Source organism: Aethalodelphis obliquidens, unplaced genomic scaffold (assembly GCF_003676395.1).
Source record: "Aethalodelphis obliquidens isolate GAN/ISIS:26980383/991018 unplaced genomic scaffold, ASM367639v1 scaffold87, whole genome shotgun sequence".
NCBI classification, from domain to species: domain Eukaryota; kingdom Metazoa; phylum Chordata; class Mammalia; order Artiodactyla; family Delphinidae; genus Aethalodelphis; species Aethalodelphis obliquidens.
This window is the reverse complement of record NW_020838031.1, coordinates 4,557,676-4,577,530: the sequence shown is the minus strand read 5'-3', so window position 1 is coordinate 4,577,530 and position 19,855 is coordinate 4,557,676. Positions and strand designations below refer to the sequence as shown.

The 19,855-nt window shown below is 42.6% G+C and overlaps 1 protein-coding gene and 1 long non-coding RNA gene across 3 annotated transcripts in view; both read right to left on the bottom strand.

Moving 5' to 3' along the window:
* Nucleotides 1–4,829, bottom strand: part of LOC113613366 (uncharacterized) — a 39,259-nt gene extending 34,430 nt beyond the window's left edge. The window contains exon 1 of the long non-coding RNA XR_003430206.1: nt 3,910–4,829. This is a non-coding gene — a long non-coding RNA (uncharacterized LOC113613366). The remainder of the gene's footprint in view (nt 1–3,909) is intronic.
* A 2,174-nt stretch (nt 4,830–7,003) lies between these two features.
* Nucleotides 7,004–19,855, bottom strand: part of MAP3K21 (mitogen-activated protein kinase kinase kinase 21) — a 71,890-nt gene continuing 59,038 nt past the window's right edge. Inside the window, exons 12-13 of one of the 2 annotated variants that reach the window (XR_003430260.1) lie at nt 9,138–9,218; nt 7,004–8,054 (exon numbers count right to left, since the gene is read on the bottom strand). The gene's annotated coding sequence lies outside the window, so the exon portion shown is untranslated. The remainder of the gene's footprint in view (nt 8,055–9,137; nt 9,219–19,855) is intronic. The other variant, XM_027094150.1, reaches the window with a different exon arrangement.

Below are 19,855 nucleotides of genomic sequence, written 5' to 3'. Positions count from 1 at the left end.
CAGGGAGGAAGATGCCAGAACAGGGGTCAGAATATGGGGCATGGAGTCCAGGTTTGCCATTTACTCTCTGTGTGATTTGGGGCAAAATACCTAAAATGTCTCAGTCTCAAACGCTTCATCCTTTTTTTTTTTTTGACTGCTTTGGGTCTTTGTTGCTGCGCAAGGGCTTTCTCTTGTTGCGGCGAGTTGGAGGTACTCTTTGTTGAGGTGCACGGGCTTCTCATTGCGGTGGCTTCTCTTGTTGTGGAGCACGGGCTCTAGGCGCATGGGCTTCAGTAGTTGTGGCACACAGGCTCAGTAGTTGTGGCTCGTGGGCTCTAGAGAGCAGGCTCAGTAGCTGTGGTGCACGGGCTTAGTTGTTCCGTGGCATGTGGGATCTTCCCAGACCAGGGCTCGAACCCATGTCCCCTGCATTGGCAGGCGGATTCTTATCCACTGCGCCACCAGAGAAGTCCCCAGACGCTTCACCCTTAAAACGACTGAAGTGTCTATAGTTGGGAAGGATTCAAAGAGATAATGAAAATGAAAGTACTTTATACAGTTTAAAAACATCCTGTGCATGTCAGATTTGTATAATTGTTGCTAAGGAAAACATCCTTTGCCAACAGTTTAAAGGCTGCCAACAGCCAAGTAATAACCTTCTGGCTCGAAGGCCAATTCCAAAGGAAAGCTAGTTTCCTCCCTGAAACAGGTTGTAGAAATTTAAGTTTATCGAATTAGTCTTATAATATGGAGTCCAATACCACCCAGGCAGCCCCTGTCTCATTAGGGTGCTCAGCTCAAGATTTCTCCTGGGTGTTTTAGTCTCAAATGCGTAGGTGTCAGTCAGGGTTAGGGGTTGGGGGGAGTTAAGTTACAAAAAAGACTAGGGGCTTCCCTGGTGGCGCAGCGGTTGGGAGTCCGCCTGCCAATGCAGGGGACACGGGTTCGTGCCCTGGTCCAGGAAGATCCCACATGCCGCGGAGCAGCTAAGCCCGTGAGCCACAACTACTGAGCCTGCGCATCTGGAGCCTGTGCTCCGCAGCAAGAGAGGCCGCGACAGTGAGAGGCCCACGCACCGTGATGAAGAGTGGCCCCTGCTTGCCGCAACTAGAGAAAGCCCTCGCACAGAAACGAAGACCCAGCACAGCAAAAATAAATAAATTTATTTTAAAAAGTCTATAAATGCACCTGGAGTATTTACTTAAAACACGTGCGTGCACACACACACACCCCCGATACACTGGGACGAATGTGCACCGTGTGGAGAAAGACATGAGCAGATAGATTTGTGTTGAAAGGCAGAGGCTCAGGAATTTGGTTAACTAGCTCGTCCTCATATCCATTTTATTTTTCTCTTGGGGAGTTTTCTATTTCTGTCAACCACTGTATTTTTGGTGGAGACGCACTGTGGGTAGAGTGTATGTTATTCTTAAACTTAGGGGTCCAGGTGACCTATTGTTTATCAGAGGGAAGGCTTTTCATGAGCAAAGGAAGCAGAGCATGAGAAAACAAACACACTATTGAAATGGCAGCTTCAGCCAAGCTGCAGCTGTGTCTCACAGCGCCCAAAGCTCCAGAGGTTTGTTTAAGGAAACCGAGGCTTCAGCAGGAAATAAGGAGTGTCCTGGGAGCACTAAGATAGGATAAATCTTTGCATCACTGTCGCTCCTCTACGGCCTGAGCAAGGAACCACTGAGTGGAGAGAAGGCATAACCAAGACCCCATGCAGATTCCAGAGTGGAGACGGGCAGAGACAGAGCCAGCAACCTGGGTGTGAGAGCTAAGCGTCCTGCCTTCCGTGCTACCATATTTACAACTTAAGCTGATGGTAATCAAAGGGGGTTCAAGTGAACATAATTTAACCCATTTCTGGTTCCTGTGTGATATTTGTGGAAAGGGTAAATTTATCTGAAAGGCTAAATCTATTCTGTCTTTGAAATCCTAGTTAAGGCTTAAAATATTAGGAAAACAGAAAGTACAATACCCCAAACTGCATAAAAAGTTAATTAAAAATTCTCACCAAGGACTTCCCTGGTGGTCCAGTGGTTACGACTCTGCACTTTCACTGCTGAGGGCCCGGAGTCGATCCCTGGTCAGGGAACTAAAATCCCACAAGCCATGTGATGTGTCCAAAAAAAAAAGAAATTCTCGTCCAGGTTGTTAACCATACAAAAGGAATGAATGCTCAGTATTGAAAACACTGAAAAGTCATTTATTGACTCATTCAACAGATATTTCCTCAGCATCCATTAGGTGTCAAGTCCCAGATATTTAAAAAATGCTTATAAACAACCTGGGGAAAATAGATGATTCCAATAGAGTTTGCTAGGTGTTTTGACACTGGTGGGGTGAGGTGGGGTGTCAGGAAGGAAGACATTTTCTTCTGCCCTTCTAGGTTCTCCTGGTTGGCCTAAGAATTAACTGGCATGAGACAGATGAACAGGAGAAAATCAAGCAGAAGTTTAATAAGATGTATGTACGGCAGAGACCCAGGAGAACTGAGTAACTCACCAAAATGCTCCAAGCCCTCACCTTAAACACCACCTTCAGCTAAAGACAAAAGAGCAGGGATTTGGGACTTGAAAGGGGAGGAAGGCAATTGACATGGAGATGAAAAAGCAAATGTTCCGCAAACAAATGTTTGCTGGGCCAGGCAGAGACAATGGGACACGGAGTGAACTCTGATCTCTAAGCCCTGTTGCGTTTCCCCACCACACCTAGGCCATGTTCTCTGCAGATACCTCTGGAGATAGCTCTATTCTGAGAACTGACCCTTTATCCAAATTCTTTAGTTAGCTAAGAGGGAGGGAAAAAGAGAGACTTCCTGAGTCTTCTGTCTCTTAAAAATAATCAGCCTAGGGACTTCCCTGGTGGTGCAGTGGTTAAGAATCTACCTGCCAATGCAGGGGACACGGGTTCGAGCCCTGGTCCGGGAGGATTCCCCATGCTGCGGAGCAACTAAGCCCATGTGCCACAGCTACTGAGCCTGTGCTGTAGAGCCCGCGAGCTACAGCTACTGAAGCCCACACGCCACAAGTACTGAAGCCCGTGCGCCTAGAGCCCGTGCTCCGCAACAAGAGAAGCCACCGCAATGAGAAGCCCGCGCATGGCAACGAAGACCCAATGCAGCCATAAATTAATTAATTAATTAATTAATAATTTAAAAAATAATCAGCCTAAATTAATCCTTATGCCAAAGAGACACATTTTGGGGTGGCAAATTCTGCTCCCCTATAAGGGAGAGATGAGGTGGGCATGGAGGGGCTGCTGGGGGTTTCCCAGAGGAGAACGGATCAATCCTGGACTAGGGCAGGTCAGCCTGTGACCAGAAAGGGAGCTTGCGTCAGAAGGTAAATCCACACACTGCTTCCTTCATTGAGAAAGAGCAAGAACTGAACTAAACAGTGTGCTCAGTGAGTCAGTCATTTAACATTCTTGTCTCGTCACAAGCCACTAACGGATTGTCCTAGACCAGCAGCTGGTGTGTGGCACTTTTTTTTTTTTATTGGGGCGCATGGGCTCTGTAGTTTGTGGCACGCAGGCTCTAGGTGAGGCACGCGAGCTCAGTAGTTGTGGAATGCGGGCTCAGTTGCCCCGCGGCATGGGGGATCTTAGTTCCCTGACCAGGGATCGAACTCGTGTCCCCTACATCGGAAGGCGGATTCTTTACCACTGGACCACCAGGGAAGTCCCTGTGTGGCACGTATTTTGAGCACTGTAGCAAAGGACGATTAGGAGTTATTCAGGGGAGAGGGAGGAGGGCATCCCACAGAGAGAAGTCTGGGCAGAGCCAGAAGGGCCTCCACAGTAGAACAGCTGCACAGGATTTGGGGGAGGTAAGGGTGAGAGGTCAGAAAGTCCAGCAATTCAGGGGCCAAGCTTGTTTTAAATGAAGGGAGCAGAGGCAGAGAGAAATCTCGGTCCTACCTTCAACGCTGGCTCACACCAGTCTCCTGTGAAGTCTTCCTGGAGAAAACATTCTGCAGAAACTCTGAGAAAAAGGAAGTGTCCACAGGTAGAAACTGCACAACCTAAAAGGTGAGAATTATGTTTTATTTGGTGGACTTGCTGAGAACTTAGGCCTGGGAGACACCCTCTCAGATAGCTGGAGGGATAGCTCCAAAGAGGTCAGGGCGGAGCCAGGATATATAGGGGTTTTTGCAACAAAGACCAGGGAGTCAGAACGTCTGTTAATTGCAGTTAATTAAAGAAAACCAGACATCTCAAGTTAATGAATGTAGTGCTTTTCTCTGTATGGGCAGATGCAAGAGTCTGGGCTCATTGAGATCATTTCTTTGATATGTACCTCAGCTGCTGAGGACAGGTATCCTGTTCTGTCCCATCCTGAGAGCTCTCGGGGTGCACCGTTGGGGCTGGCTGCAGGGGCTGAGGGCTTGATAGCGAGCGGCATCCTTTGTTTGTTGAAGATTTCTTCCTTAGCTTAGCCTTGGAGGCCAAACGCCCCCCTTCCTTCAAGGGAAATCTTACATTTAAGAAGGGAAACAAGATCAAACCCAACAGGGACACCTATGGGCCAGGTTTTGGTCTTCAAAAAATGCAGTTTCTATCTTCTTTGTTGAGTAATCAGTACTGAGGAAGTTTAGCTACTTTACAGAGAAAGAGAGAAGGAGAGAGGGGGAGAGCCGCCTTTGTCCACAGCCCTGGCCTCTGAGACTGGACATCCAGCAACCGTGTGTGCGGAAAGGATGGGGCTCCTGGGGGGCGCTGCCACATGCCTTCCTGACTGTGGCTGGAAGTGCCCTCTTTATGAGTCCTTCCGTTTGAATTATGCATGTTCCCCCTAATAATTACTTTAAAAAAAAATAAATTTATTTTATTTATTTTTGGCTGCGTTGGGTCTTCGTTGCTGCGCGCGGGCTTTCTCTAGTTGCGGCCAGTGGGGGCTCCTCTTCGTTGCGGTGTGTGGGCTTCTCACTGCGGTGGCTTCTCTTGTTGTGGAGCTCGGGCTCTAGGCGCACGGGCTTCAGTAGTTGTGGCTCGTGGGCTTCAGTAGTTGTAGCACGTGGGTTCAGTAGTTGTGGCTCACGGGCTCCAGAGCACAGGCTCAGTAGTTGTGGCGCACGGGCTTAGTGGCTCCGCTGCACTTGGGATCTTCCCGGACCAGGGCTCGAACCCGTGTCCCCTGAATTGGCAGACGGATTCTTATCCACTGCGCCACCAGGGAAGTCCCCTAAAAATTACTTTTTAAAATCCAGAATCTCCCTGGAAAATGATAAAGCTAAGCTTGATTTCATTTTAAATCAAGAGACTGAGTTAAGACTCATTTATTAGCTGCTTTCCTCCAGGAATGAAGAGATTTGCTAGGTGGTTTCACAGGCTCTCTGGGACAGAGGTGGAAAGTTAGCAAGTAAAACACACACACAACAAACTTCACATACTCTACTCTGTGCCCAGAGCCAATGTTGAGAGTGTCCCTGTGACACACCCCTATGACGACTTTGATGCGTGTTTCCCCCCGCCCTCCGAAGCACCTGTGCCTTCTTGGGGTTCACGGAAGTGCTCTTCTCCAGATGCTGCAAATGTGACTCATGTAGGCCCTTTCCGAGAATACTTAGCTCTCAGCTGGTTTCACAGGAAACCTTTCTACTGTTCAGACTTCTAAGAAATAGGACACCAAGTGACTTCCCTTTTTACTCCTGTGTCTCTGGGGAACCGGTGCTCAGGAGGGACAGGCAGGGCTCTGTGATGTTCTGGGGGCACGTGAACTGGAGAATGGGCTTGTCTCCTTCGGGGAGGCCCTTTGCTTCCCACCAGGCCTGGCATGCAAGAGAGAGAATACAGGCGTTTAAAAAAGAGATGTTAGGGCTTCCCTGGTGGCACAGTGGTTGAGAGTCCGCCTGCTGATGCAGGGGACACGGGTTTGTGCCCCGGTCCGGGAACATCCCACATGCCATGAAGCGGCTGGGCCTGTGAGCCATGGCCGCTGAGCCTGCGCTCCTCAATGGGAGAGGCCACATCAGTGAGAGGCCAGCGTACCGGGAAAAAAAAAAAAAAAAAGATGTTATCTATTATAAAATGGACCGTGCTTCAAAGACAGCCCTGCTTTCCAGCCTGGAGGGCACGTGGAAAATGCAGATCCAGAAACGCTGGGATTCCAGGAAGGAATGATACCTTCTTATTTCTTGTTGGATGAAGGAGAACTCCAGGGAGATTGGGTGTTTGCCCATTAAGCTCTCCCAGGGCATTAGAGACCAGCCAGGATGGCAAACCAGGGAGCTGAGCTTTGCCCTCCGGGTGGGGGAGACGAATGGCAGTGTTTTGTTGAAGGCAAAGAAGAGGAAAGTGTGGCATTAGTAACTGTCCCTGAGTTACCTGCTGAGCCATCCAATCATAGGAAGTTAGAGTTTCCAGGCCCTTTCCTCTCCAGTGGGTCAGGCACAACCCTGACAAACAGTTCCTGCTGAGTGGAGCTTGGCTTTCCTGACTAGATCTTTTTCCAGAAATGTCTATGCATATGAAGTATTTTGCAACTAAAAGTTTTCAATAATTTATCCTAAGTGCCAGGCACTGTGATAAATTACTCCCCAAACATTATTATTATTATCATACCCATGTTACAAGTTAGTGTTGGGGCCCCAGGTAGGACACCCCAAAATGTGCCTCATGGCATATTGAGTATTTTGAATTAAAGTGACTTAAGAAGTGGCCAGTGCAAGAGGGACACTCTGATCCTCCTTTCTGTCTCCCTGAAAGCAGGAAATAAATATCTCAGGTGAAAGGTGTACTCCCTGCATCTGGAGATGGAAGGACACCCTTATCACCAGAGATGGCCGAGAAGCCTCTATAAACAAACCTGTGACCTTCTTCAATTGACCCTAAGCCCAAACTCTGTTTGGATTCTTCACTCCTTGGGCACCCAAAACCTCAGTTTTTTTGTCCCCTCAGTTCCTCACAAGTTTATTGTTTCTTTGTCTAAAAAGTATAAAAGCTGTCCTCTTTGGCCGCTTCTTAGGTCCCATTTCTCTGAGACCTCCATGTGCCTGAATTAAAATTCATTTCTTTTTCTCCTGTTCATCTGTCTTGTGTCAATTTTATTATTAGTCCAGCCACAAGAACTCAAGAGGGGTAGAGGGGGAAATGTCCCCTTCTCCGACATGAGGAAATCAAAGCTTTGGAAATTTTAAAGTTGCCCAAGATAAATGAGTGAGTGGTACAAATGGAATTCAGACTCCAGGCTTTTGTTCCAGAAACCACCTGTTTAACCTCTCTGCTCTGCCCCTCAACAAGGAGAACTTCAGACATCCTTCGTCTGCCTTTGGGGCCAGCCCTCCACCGCCAGGGGGATCAGGAGGTCCTTTGAGGATCGTTTCCCTTCCTACACCAAACGAGGCCCTCTGCTCTCAAATAGTTCTCACACCTCAGATCCTGCTGTGGATGGTCAAGAAAGGTACCAATTCTGGAATCCCATCAGACACCCAGCACCTCAGAATTTCCTGGACTTAGGGCTTCAGTACCTTTAACTGGTAATCGCTCCACTTTTGGTTCATGGTGAAATCTGTAAACACATGAGGAATTCTAAAATTCAATGTATGTTGTTGATCCCACAGCTGTGTCCTTTTCCAGCCTTCCCCAAACCAAAGAACATTCTTTTAAAAATTTAGAAGTAATGGCTTTTTCTCTCTCTCTCGCTTTTTTTTTAAAAAAAGCCTAATATCTTCCTTCTAATTGATAGAAATTATTGTTACAACAACCTGGTAGAATGGAAAGAGCTCCAGATTAGGAGACAAGAGGCCTGAGTTCTGTCCCCTGCTCGGCACCAACACACCTCTGGACTCACGGCCTGTTGCTTAGATGCTCATGAGGCCCCATTTTGTCACCTGTATAATTTGAGGGATGGATTAGATGAATCCGCAGCGTCTTTTCAGCTGGACCATTCTACCATCATAAACATCAATTATCAAACAGCATTTTAAGGGTCTGATAAGCATACGTCTATCAGGTGATAAATGTCCTGTTGGCTTGATGGTAGCCATATTCCCTCTGAGGATCCATTGTATGCTAGCTAGGAGGGTTTTTTCCTCTCCCAGAACACCTCAGCTTGCTTCTCCAAGCTGACAAGAAGAAAAAGCACACACAATGAGTAGCTAATGCATACCAGGCACTGTATTAGGCTCATGACATGCAGTATGTCCTCACGTCAAAGGTGAGGGCTAGAGACGATCAGCTCTACTATATTCACTTGTTTAAGAACTATTTCCTGGTGGGAATGTAAATTGATACAGCCACTATGGGAACAGTGCGGAGGTTCCTTAAAAAACTAAAAACAGAACTACCATATGACCCAGCAATCCCACTACTGGGCATATACCCTGAGAAAACCATAATTCAAAAAGACACATGCACCCCCAATGTTCATTGCAGCTCTATTTACAATAGCCAGGACATGGAATCAACCTAAGTGCCCATTGACAGATGAATGGATAAAGAAGATGTGGCACATATATACAATGGAATATTACTCAACCTTAAAAAGAAACAAAATTGAATTATTTGTAGTGAGGTGGATGGACCTAGAGTCTGTCCTACAGAGTGAAGTAAGTCAGAAAGAGAAAAACAAATACCGTATGCTAACACATATATATGGAATCTAAAGAAAAAAAATGGTTTTGAAGAACCTAGGGGCAGGACAGGAATAAAGACGCAGACGTAGAGAATGGACTTGAGGACATGGGGAGGGGGAAGGGTAAGCTGGGACGAAGTGAGAGAGTGGCATGGACATATATACACTACCAAATGTAAAATAGATAGCTAGTGGGAAGCAGCTGCATAGCACAGGGAGATCAGCTCGGTGCTTTGTGACCACCTAGAGAGGTGGGATAGGGAGGGTGGGAGGGTGGGAGGGAGGGAGACGCAAGAGGGGGGAGATATGGGGGTATATGTATACGTATAGCTGATTCACTTTGTTATAAAACAGAAACTAACACACCATTGTAAAGCAATTATACTCTAATAAAGGTGTTAAAAAAAAAAGAAAAAAAGATAAAGCAAAAAAAAAGAAGAAATATTTCCTGAGAGCATCCAACAACATGCTGATGTTGTTTTAGGTTCCAGAGACACAACAGTAAATGAGAGGAACCAAACTATGACATTATATACACATCAATTTATTCCACAAATACTTATCAAATACCTACCATATGTCAAAAACTCTGCTAGTCGCTGGAGACACCAGAATGAGCAAAACTCTGACCTCATCACGTTGACAGCTCAGCAGACTAATGAAAGGACAACAATGATAATGTAAGAGTGCTCTGGAAACACCAAAGAGATAGATAATAGAGAGAAATGTACCTCTACCATCATCTGGTCCAAACATGAGTTAATCAATATACTTTGAAATTACAAATATGAAATGATCTCTTTGCTTGTTTAGTCAAGTACAGGATTCCACCACTTATCTGGCTACTTTTAGAACGTAAACTTAGGTAAATAGTAATATCTATAGCATCTCCACCTGTATATCTTCATTTTTCTCCCTCTTCCGTTATAAATGAAATCACTTTTGTTCTCAATACTATTCACCTCCTTTTGTGAGAAAGCCCTGATACACTCATTGTTCAAGGCCCATTCTTCAAGACATTGGATTCCAAACAGCCTTGGGTCCTCATCAACACAGCTTACCATGAATTCTCCATAGGCAGCAAGGTCATGAACAGAGCAACATTCTTCTTGATTCAGCTCAGTTTGAAACTACTGGAAAGTCATCATCCCACTTTACACTCTCTTCAGGGACCCTCAGTCCCTGGCTACAATGATGGATCAGATCTGGGAAGTGAGTGAAAGCTTTGCAGAAAAGTGAATCCTTAAGCTGGCTCTTGAGGGATGTGTAGGAGTTTATCAGGCGGACAAGGTGTACTTTGGCAGCAGGAGAGGGAGGAGACTGAGGCCGGGGTTGGAGGGAAAGTAGGAAAGACAGTCCAGGCAGAGGTAAGAGGCTGCATGATGGCCAGAGCCACGTAACCACAGAGCAGGTTGAGGGAGACACATGTCCCTGAGTTCTGGGAGTGACAGAGACATGGAGACATGCTCAAAGCATCAGCTGCTGCTGGTACTGAAGGAGCCCCTGCTGCTAAGGGAACATCTACCAAATTCTGGACCTGAGGGAGTCACTGAGATTTTGAACCAAAGATTTTAAACAGGATAACATTATGTTTTAGGAAGGTTCATTGTATTACTAGAGGAGTATTAACATTTCGTTGCACGTGTATACGGCAGTTCATTGTTCTAGCTGTCCAGACCTGCTCTGTCTTCCCGTTGATTAATTTCCCTTTGGCAGTAACTTCTCCAACTCCCAGCCCCCCTAAACCGGAGTGGCCTGTGTTTTCCTCTCAAGTGGTAAACACCTTAAGGGAAGCTGGAACAAAAGAGCGAATTTCACTATTGAAAATAACTCTGAGGCTTAATGTTTTTGTAAGGCAAAGAGCCACCCACTTGATTTTTATCCATCTTATGAATTTTGATTTTGGGGGGGATGTGAACTAAAAAACAGTGAAGGCGTGTTTTCTGGTTTCAAAAGGAAATTATACATGTAAAATCAGTGCTTCTGCCCTAAACCACTGAGCAGACTTACTGTATTGCATGCTTTTAGTGAATAGACATAATCTTTATCTTAAGTGGTATAACTTGAAGGATCTCTTTTGGATAAAGGTATTAGTCCAGATTGATAAATGAAATTGTTCAGTCTGTCTCACTCTGGTGGGTTTAGTTTCTAAGATACTGAAACTTAGGCTGGGTCATGCCTATTTACATGCCTATTTGTTTTTCTTTCAAAAGCTCAGTGATTCCCAAATAAGTGGATCTTGGCAACTAATAATACGTGCCTTACTTATCCAGATTTCAGGCAATTTTAAATGATCTGATAAAAGATTTTGCAGACATCTGGGGAGATTGTGCTCAGCACTGACAAACAAGGGCCATTCTCATTTCAGAAGGAGCCCTCGTGAACCTGTGCCTAGTAGATGCTCATTGGTGCTCGCTGAGAGCACAGATTGCCAGGAATCAGTATTTGGGTTGAGAGTCTTTTGCTAATGGTGAAAGAACGCACTATAATTAGGTAATTAGAGAAAGGAAATACTGCAAAACAAGTCAAGGAAGTACCATACTGCCTCAGTTCTCAGCTAAAATTTGTCTTGATTATACTACCGAGCATGAGAAGACTCCTACCCCAAAGTATTCCTAGCCGATGAAATTCCAGATAGCCCTGGTATACAAAGCATACTCTAAACATTTGGAATTTACCAACAGATTAACAAGAGCACCGACTGCCCTTCCCCTTTCCCTCCCTCTGTGCTTTCGTCGTCAATTCCATCCTTCTTTTCAAGTTCTTCCTCTGCATTCCTTTGAGGAGAGTGTTTCTCACTTGGCTTTCTTCTACTTCACCTTTTTCATCTTCTCTAACAGTGGCATCATTTGTGACAGCACCATGGTGGGTGTTATGGAATTCTAAGTGTCTCATTAAATAGTGCTTCTGGTATAAGAAAATCAAGTTTGAGACAAAGCCAGGCTTTTTGGTATTTTATTTTGATAAATATTCTGTATTAATCAAGCAATTGAGAAGCCAACATGATGCCAACTTTTATACTCAACTCCAAGGGTGACTGAGGTAGTACCTTTAATACCACAGTGATAAAAATAAATTAAATTTAAGTTATTGGAATAAATATAATACCCCAATAACTGAGTTTTTTCTAATATAAGAGGACTTTTTTTTAAAAAAGAGGGAAAGTTATGTCACAAATCCATCTTTTACATGTAGCTGTTCAGTTTTCCTTGCACCATTTATTGAAGAGACTGTCTTTTCTCCATTATATATTCTTTACTCCTTTGTCATAGATTAATTGACCATAAGTGTGTGGGCTTATTTCTGGGCTTTCTATTCTGTTCTGTTGATCTATGTTTTTGTGCCAGTACCATGCTGTTTTGATTACTGTAGCTTTGTAGCATAATCTGAAATCAGGGAGTGTAATACCTCCAGCTCTGTTCTTTTTTCTCAAGATTGCTTTGGCAATTCAGGGTCTTTTGTGGGTCCATATACATTTTAGGATTACCTATTCTAGTTCTCTGAAAAATGTCATAGATATTTTTATAGGGATTGCATTAAATCTGTAGATTACTTTGGGCAGTATGAACATTTTAACAATATTAATTCTTCTAATCCATGAATATGGGATATCATTCCATTTCTTTGTATCATCTTCAATTTCCTTCATCGATGTTTTATAGTTTTCAGAATATAGGTCTTTCACCTCCTTGGTAAGTTTATTCATAGGGTTTTGTTTTGTTTTTGGTGTGATTTTAAACAGGATTGTTTTCTAGGTTTTGGATAGTTCATTATTAGTGTATAGAAAAGCAACAGATTTCTGTATATTAATCTTGTATCCTGAAACTTTGCTGAATTCATTTATTAGTTGTAATGGTTTTTTGGTGGGGACTTTAGGGTTTTATATATACATTGTCATGCCATCTGCAAATAGTGACGGTTTTACTTCTTCTCTTCCAATTTGGATGCCTTTTATTTCTTTTTCTTGCCTGATTTCTGTGGCTAGGACTTCCAAAACTATGTTGGATAAAAGTGGTGAGAGTGGGCATGCTTGTCTTGTTCGTGATTTTAGAGGAAAGGTTTTCAGCTTTTCACCACTGAGTATGATGTCAGCAGTGGGTTTATCATAAATGGCCTTTATTATTTTGAGATATACCAACACATACCCTCTCTACCAACTTTGATGAGAGTTTTTATCATGAATGGATATTGAATTTTGTCAAATACATTTTTCTGCATCTGCTGAGATGATCATGTGGTTTTTACTCCTTCTTTTGTTAATGTGGGGTATCACATTGAGTGATTTGTGAATACTGAACTACCCTTGCATCCCTGGAATAAATCCCACTTGATCATGGTGTATGATACTTTTTATATTTTGTTGAATTCAGTTTGCTAATATTTTGTTGAGAAGTTTTGCATCTATATTCATCAGAGATATTGGCTTTTAATTTTCCTTTTCTGTATTGTCCTTGTCTTGTTCTGATATCAGGTGGCCTCACAGAATGAAGTTGAGAGTGTTCCCAGCTCTTCAATTTTGGGGAACAGTTTGAGAAGGATAGCTATTAGCTTTTTTCTTCATATGTTTGGTAGAATTCCCCTATGAAACCATCAGGTTCTGGACTTTTGCTTGCTGGGATTTTTTTTTTTTTTAATTACAAATTCAATTTCACTACTCGTGATAGGTCCATTCAGATTGTCTATTTCTTCCTGATTCAGTCTTGGAAGGTTGTAATGTTTCTAGAAATTTGTCCATTTCTTCTAGGTTGTCCAATTTGTTGGCATATAACTGTTTGGAGTAGTCTCTTATGACTTTTTGCTTTTATGTGATATCAGTTGTTATTTCTCTTCTTTTACTTCTTATTTTATTTGGGTCCTCTCTCTTTTTTTCTTGATGAGCCTGGCTAGATGTTTATCAGTCTTGTTTACTTTTTCAAAAAAGCCAGCTCTTGGTTTCACTGATCTTTTCTATTATATTTTTTGGTCTCTATTTTATTTATTTCCTCTCTGATATTTATCATTTCCTTCCTTCTGTTGATGTTGAGCTTTATTTATTTATTTATTTTTTCTAATTCCTTTGTTAGAAAGGAATTTCGTTAAGTTGTTTTTTGAAATTTTTCTTGTTTCTTGAGGTAGGTCTCTATTGCTATAAACTTCCCTTTTAGAACAGCTTTTGCTGCATCTTACAGATTTTGGAAAGTTGTGTTTCCATTTTCATCTGTCTTGAGGTATTTTCTGATTTCCTCTTTGATTTCTTCGTTGACCCATTGTTTTTTCAGCAGCATGTTGTTGAGTGTCCATGTGTTTGTTTCCTATTTTTCTTTCTATAACTGATTTCTAGTTTCATACCACTGTGGCTGGGGAAAAATGCCTGATATAGTTTCTATCCTCTTAAATTTGTCAAGAGTTATTTTGTGGCCCAGCATGTGATCTACCCTGGAGAATGTTCCATGTGCACTTGAAAAAATGTGTATTCTGTTGTTGCTTTTAGATGGAATGTCTCTCTCTCTCTCTCTATATATATATATACACACACACATTTGGTCTAATATGTTACTAAGACCAAATTTTCCTTCTGAATTTTCTGTCTGGATGATCTGTCCATTGTAAATGGAAATTTCTAAGTACCTAGAGGTACCCAGTAATATAGAAATTTGTTTTAGTAGCAACAGTCTTGTGGATTATTGCTCTCATTAGCCTCTGCTAACTCTTTAAATTGCCTATGTTAAAGACCATAGGCAATACAGACAAGAGTGTAGAGACCAGGGTTATACTAATCAAGGACTCTGCACACTTGAAGGCTTTCAGGAGTTCTTACATCTTCTTTGAGGAAATGAAGTCTTTTCCCATTTAAAAATATTATGTTCTCTCTCTCTCTTCCTTTCTGTATTTAAATTGGAATAAATCTTCATTCTGAAACTATTTTGTGAATTCTATCCCATTTCTTGAGCCAATTGGAGCCTAGGGACATTTCTTTGTGTGAGTGACATTTCTTTGTGTGAGTGATCTTCTTGTATCTCTTCTTGTATCGCTCAACCTTGCATATGATTATCTTCCCCAGCCTCCTCAATAGGCTCTTCATTGCCAGCAAAGACACAACCAGATTCTCTAACATTATGGGTAATAGCCTGATAAACACCCAGAGATGGTTCTTCCACAAATGACAGCACCTAATGAGGCTCTGGCAAGAGATATTTTTGGTGATGCTGTTTTAAGGAAATGCTAGGAAAATGCCTCCTGTGGTAACTTACTAGTATGAAGAAGGTCAAGGGAAAGCTTTCATACGTCATGGCAATTTTCAGATGACTAATTAGATTTTGAAATTTAAAGAAAAATAACCACTTCTGTTCATGCCTTTAACTACATGCTTAAAGCAATTTCAAAACGCCTTCAACTAAAGATCTAATTGTAGCTGTGCACAATTAGTCATCACTAGAGAACTTTTCCATTATTATTCTTTTCTCCAGGTAATTGATTTGAACTACTTGAGTTCATATGCTTGACTAGTGTCGTGAATGGATAGAAGCTTGGGAAAATTTTTGGCCCAAGAGTCAAGGAGCAGGAAAGACTGGGAAATATACTGTTTGAGCAATTCAGTAAACAAAACAGTTGAGAAAGATTTCTGTGTTGGATATTATCTGTTGCAGCCAGCAGCATTCCCACTCCTTCCTATAGTCTCTCCTGTCTTATAGCAGCTGGATGCCTGGGAATTGTATTCTCTAGGCTTCTTGATAGGAAGGTTTTAAATATAATTTTACCAATGAGATAGACTCACGCTAGCTTTAAGAAATAGAAGGGAGTTAGAACCCATTCCACTTTGTCCATCAGATGCTGTGGAAATACGGGTTCTGCATAAGATCAGTGTCTTCGAGACAACTGATCAACACTGTCTCTTGGACATGGGCAGAGGCTTTCTGCAGATTTCTGACCGAAAGGTGACAGAAGCTATGCCCTGGCTGTAACCAAGCCTGCAATGGTGGACCTGAAAGATTGTGTCGATCCCCAACTTTTACTCCTCCTGTCCTTCCAACAGTTTTGTAAGAACCTAATTCCCTATATTAAATCCCTTTCTACTTGAAACACTTATAGTCGTTTATGTTCCTCCCTCATCTTGCAAGAGATCTTATTTAAATTATTTTCAAGGGTCAAATGTTAGCCCCTCTTTTAAAGATTATTTATCATACATTATTGGGACTTCCCTGGTGGTGCAGTGGTTAAGAATCTGCCTGCCAATGCAGGGGACACGGGTTTGAGTCCTGGTCTGGGAAGATCCCACATGCTGTGGAGCAATTAAGCCCATGTGCCACAACTACTGAGCCCACATGCCACAACTACTGAAGAGCACGTGCCTAGAGTCTGTGCTCCACAACAAGAGAAGCCACCTTAATGAGAAGCCCACGCACCACAATGAAGAGTAGCCCCCGCTCACCACAGCTAGAGAAAGCCCGCGCGGTGCAACGAAGACCCAACACAGCCAATAATAAATAAATTTATTTTAAAAATTAAAAAGAAAGAATATTTGTCATACATTATTAAAAGACAATCTAAATTGTTTGGAAATAATTTCATGCTGTTTGCTCTTATAAACCAGACGTTTTACTTACAAAAATTAAGCCCTTTTCTATCATTTTACTTTAACTTCGTGGTTCATTACAGAATTAAATTCTCCAAGAATTCCTTCCTGACTGGTCGGATCCCTATTTGCTAAGGATGATTAAGTTTGAAGCAGTGGTTCCCAAAAGGGGAAGGGAGATTTTGTCACCGCCCCCACTCCGCCCCACCCCACCAGGAGATACCTGGAGACATTTTTGGTTGTCATATTGTGGGAGAGTGTGCTATTGGCGTTTAACGGTACTGCTAAACATCCTACAATGCACAGGACGACCCCCAGCAAAGACTTCTCAGACCCAGAATGTCAATTGTACTGAAGCTGAAAAATCCTAGTTTAAACAACGGACAACTTCCTGCAATTTTACGCCTATTGATTCTAAGCTAGGACTCTTCCATTGATTTTTTTACTGTACCCTCCAAATGACTCATTTCCTTCTTGCTTTGCATCTGATAAAACTCAGCACTTTGGCTCCCACTGATTCCCACAAAGTCTGTTCCTTATCCACTTAGCCTTTCCTCTTGTGGAGACCTAGTTCCCACCAGGTATTCCATGGCCCGTGACTGCATGTTTCGTTGTGACGTGCTAATTGGGCGTGGGCAGCTGTCGTGGTAATCCACGTGGACAAGACAGAAGGAGAACTTCTCCATTCATTTCTGTGTACAGGATCATGGAATTACAGGAGGGAATCCTAGAGAATGTCTAAACATACATTCCCCCTAGGTATGAGGAAACTGAAGCTCAGAGAGGGAAATGTACTCCCCCAGAGCTATCTATTTCAAGATTGCTAAAATTCTATCTGATAGCATTCGCAGGACTTATAAAAGCTCTCATCTATTCCAAGATAGAATGTTCCTCAATAGAAGATTTAACCAAAGATGGAAGAAATATTCTACTCAATGCCAAGTCCACTTGGGACCTCCCAAGATCATTTATGCTACCAACACATCTCAACTCAGGATGAATCCAGCTTTGAGAGGGAAGTTCTCCATATTCTTTGGGTTAAATACACCTCTCAGCTCAGGACAGAATGACAGAGAACGTGTGTTGGTTCTGAAAGCTCACCATGCCCAGTTCAGACCTTGCTGTTCCTTCTCCAAGGAAATCTGTAGGAACTCATTAGCTAACATTGCTCCTGCTTGAGTTTCACTCTTCTTGACTATATATATATATATATATATTTAATGGAAACAACTTAAACACCTAAGAGTGGGAAAGAGATAAAAATATGTTTTTTGTTTGTTTTGTTTTTTTGCGGTACACGGGCCTCTCACTGTTGTGGCCTCTCCCGTTGCAGAGCACAAGCTCCGGACGCACAGGCTCAGCGGCCATGGCTCACGGGCCCAGCCGCTCCGTGACATGTGGGATCTTCCCGGACCGGTTCACGAACCCGTGTCTCCTGCATCGGCAGGCGGACTCTCAACCACTGCGCCACCAGGGAAGCCCAAAAATAAGTTTTAATGTATCAATATGATGATCAGATTCGCTGGCATGAAAAAAATTATTGCAGAAGAATATTTATTGGCATGGAGAAATATCCATAATATATTCAACGTAAAAGGAAAACAGATGTTCAAAGGACATGTAGTATGATCACAAATTTGATCTAAAACAGTATGTATACTATGGGAAAAAAATATAGGAAGAAGATGAACCAAAAACACCAACAAGTAGTTATCTCTGAGTATTGTGATTACAGGTGAGGTTTTTCCTCCTCTGCACTTTTCAGAACTTTTCAAATTTCCTGAAAGGAAACTTTTGCAATTTTAAAGGAACCCTTTATTGGCCATGTTAGCACAGAAGAGGCCAAAAGAATAAGGACTGAAAAGGGATACAGACCTTTGCAATCCAGAGGTCACCGATTTCCTTCAAGGCTACAGTTTGTGTGGAGAGGGGAGAAGCCAGATTTGTAAGGGATCCAAAAGCCAGCAATTAAGAAGTGGGAGAGCGACCACAGACCACAGATACCTAAGAGAGAAGTTGAAATGGGGAAAAGGAAGATGACTGCCAGAGATGGTGTTGGGGTCCAATAAGATGACAAATTTTATTTTATCTTTCTAAGAGGCAACAAGATTCACTCATCTTTCTTTTCTTTTTCTTTCTTTTTCTTGTTTTTTAAGATAGAGAAGGATCCTGTATTAGTCAAGATTCTTCAGAGAAACAGAGCCAGTAGAATATATATGTATATATTCTATCTATCTATCTATCTATCTATCTATCTATCATCTATCTATTGAGAGAAACACCCAGGATAATGTTTGACCAAATATCTGGGCACTTTGTGACCCAATCAGGCTGATGCATATAACATTAACCATTGCAGACTCAACAGATAGAAAGAAACTAAATGTGAAAAGGAAGGACTTGACTGATGAGCAAAGTCCTGAGAGGGAAGGGGAATCACAGGGTGAGAAGTGAGGGTGAGACTGTTCAGAGGAGGTCTTCACAGAGATAAACAGAGCACAGAGAGGCAAGCTAGGGCACCTTCAAGGAAAATAAGGAGTTTTCAAGCTTCAGAATGAAAAATGTCCTTACTATTATTTTTTAAAATAAATTTATTTATTTATTTTTGGCCACATTGGGTCTTCGTTGCGCACGGGCTTTCTCTAGTTGAGGCAAGTGGGGGCTACTCTTCATTGCGGTGTGCGGGCTTCTCATTGAGGTGGCTTCTCTTGCTGCAGAACACAGGCTCTAGGTACACGGGCTTCAGCAGTTGCGGCACGCAGGCTCAGTAGTTGTGGTGCACGGGCTTAGTTGCTCTGCGGCATGTGGGATCTTCCCGGACCAGATCTTCCCGGACTAGGGCTCGAACCCATGTCCCCTGCATTGGCAGGCGGATTCTTAACCACTGCACCACCAGGGCAGTCCCAAAGTGTCCTTATTTTTAGGGATGTGAACTCACTAAATTCATTTCTATTAAGTATGAAAGAAATGATTTTTTTAACGATTCATTTGCAAATTGGCTATCACAACCGCAAATTAACTGTTACATTTCTTAACTGTATTCAGTCTCTGAAAATGCTAAAGAAGAAGAAATGAATTATCTGTTTCCTTGAAGCTGTCTTAGATTGTCATTTTCATTAAATTTTATTTTAATTCAATGTATCTATCTAATTAAATATCATTTAAAGAAGCCTGAGTGTTCTGTTGAAATTCATCTCTAGAGCAGACCCAGAGTTCACAAATTATGACTCCAGCTTCGTGACTATTGCTACCACGGGGAAAGTTAACACCTACAAAGAATCTTCAAAGATGAGAAAATCCTTTATTTGGGCGGAGTAACTCTGAAGCATTCCTATGTAAGAGAGAAAGTTCATCAGCAAGATGATCTTATAGAATCCTATCAAATTATCCACATAGAATATAGCTGAGCATTTTGTGCCAAACCTGCAGAATCTCTTTAGCAATTCGTCTATCTACTAGCCTATAAATATCTAGCATCACTTTAAGACTCCTGCTGCAGCTGATGGGATATCCTGAGCATCTATTTTTCTGAAGAGAATAATTGTGTCACATTTGAACACTTGACCCAAGTTATAAACGTAAGCATAACTCACTCCTGCATGTGTATGTTGCCTGTTTACTCTGTCCAGTTTGTTCTCTGTTCATCCCAGTTCATCAGATATAGCCCTGCAAATGTGCTTGCAGTTGCCAGAGTACAACACACTCAAGCTGGCTTAAGTGAAAAGGGAACACATTGGATC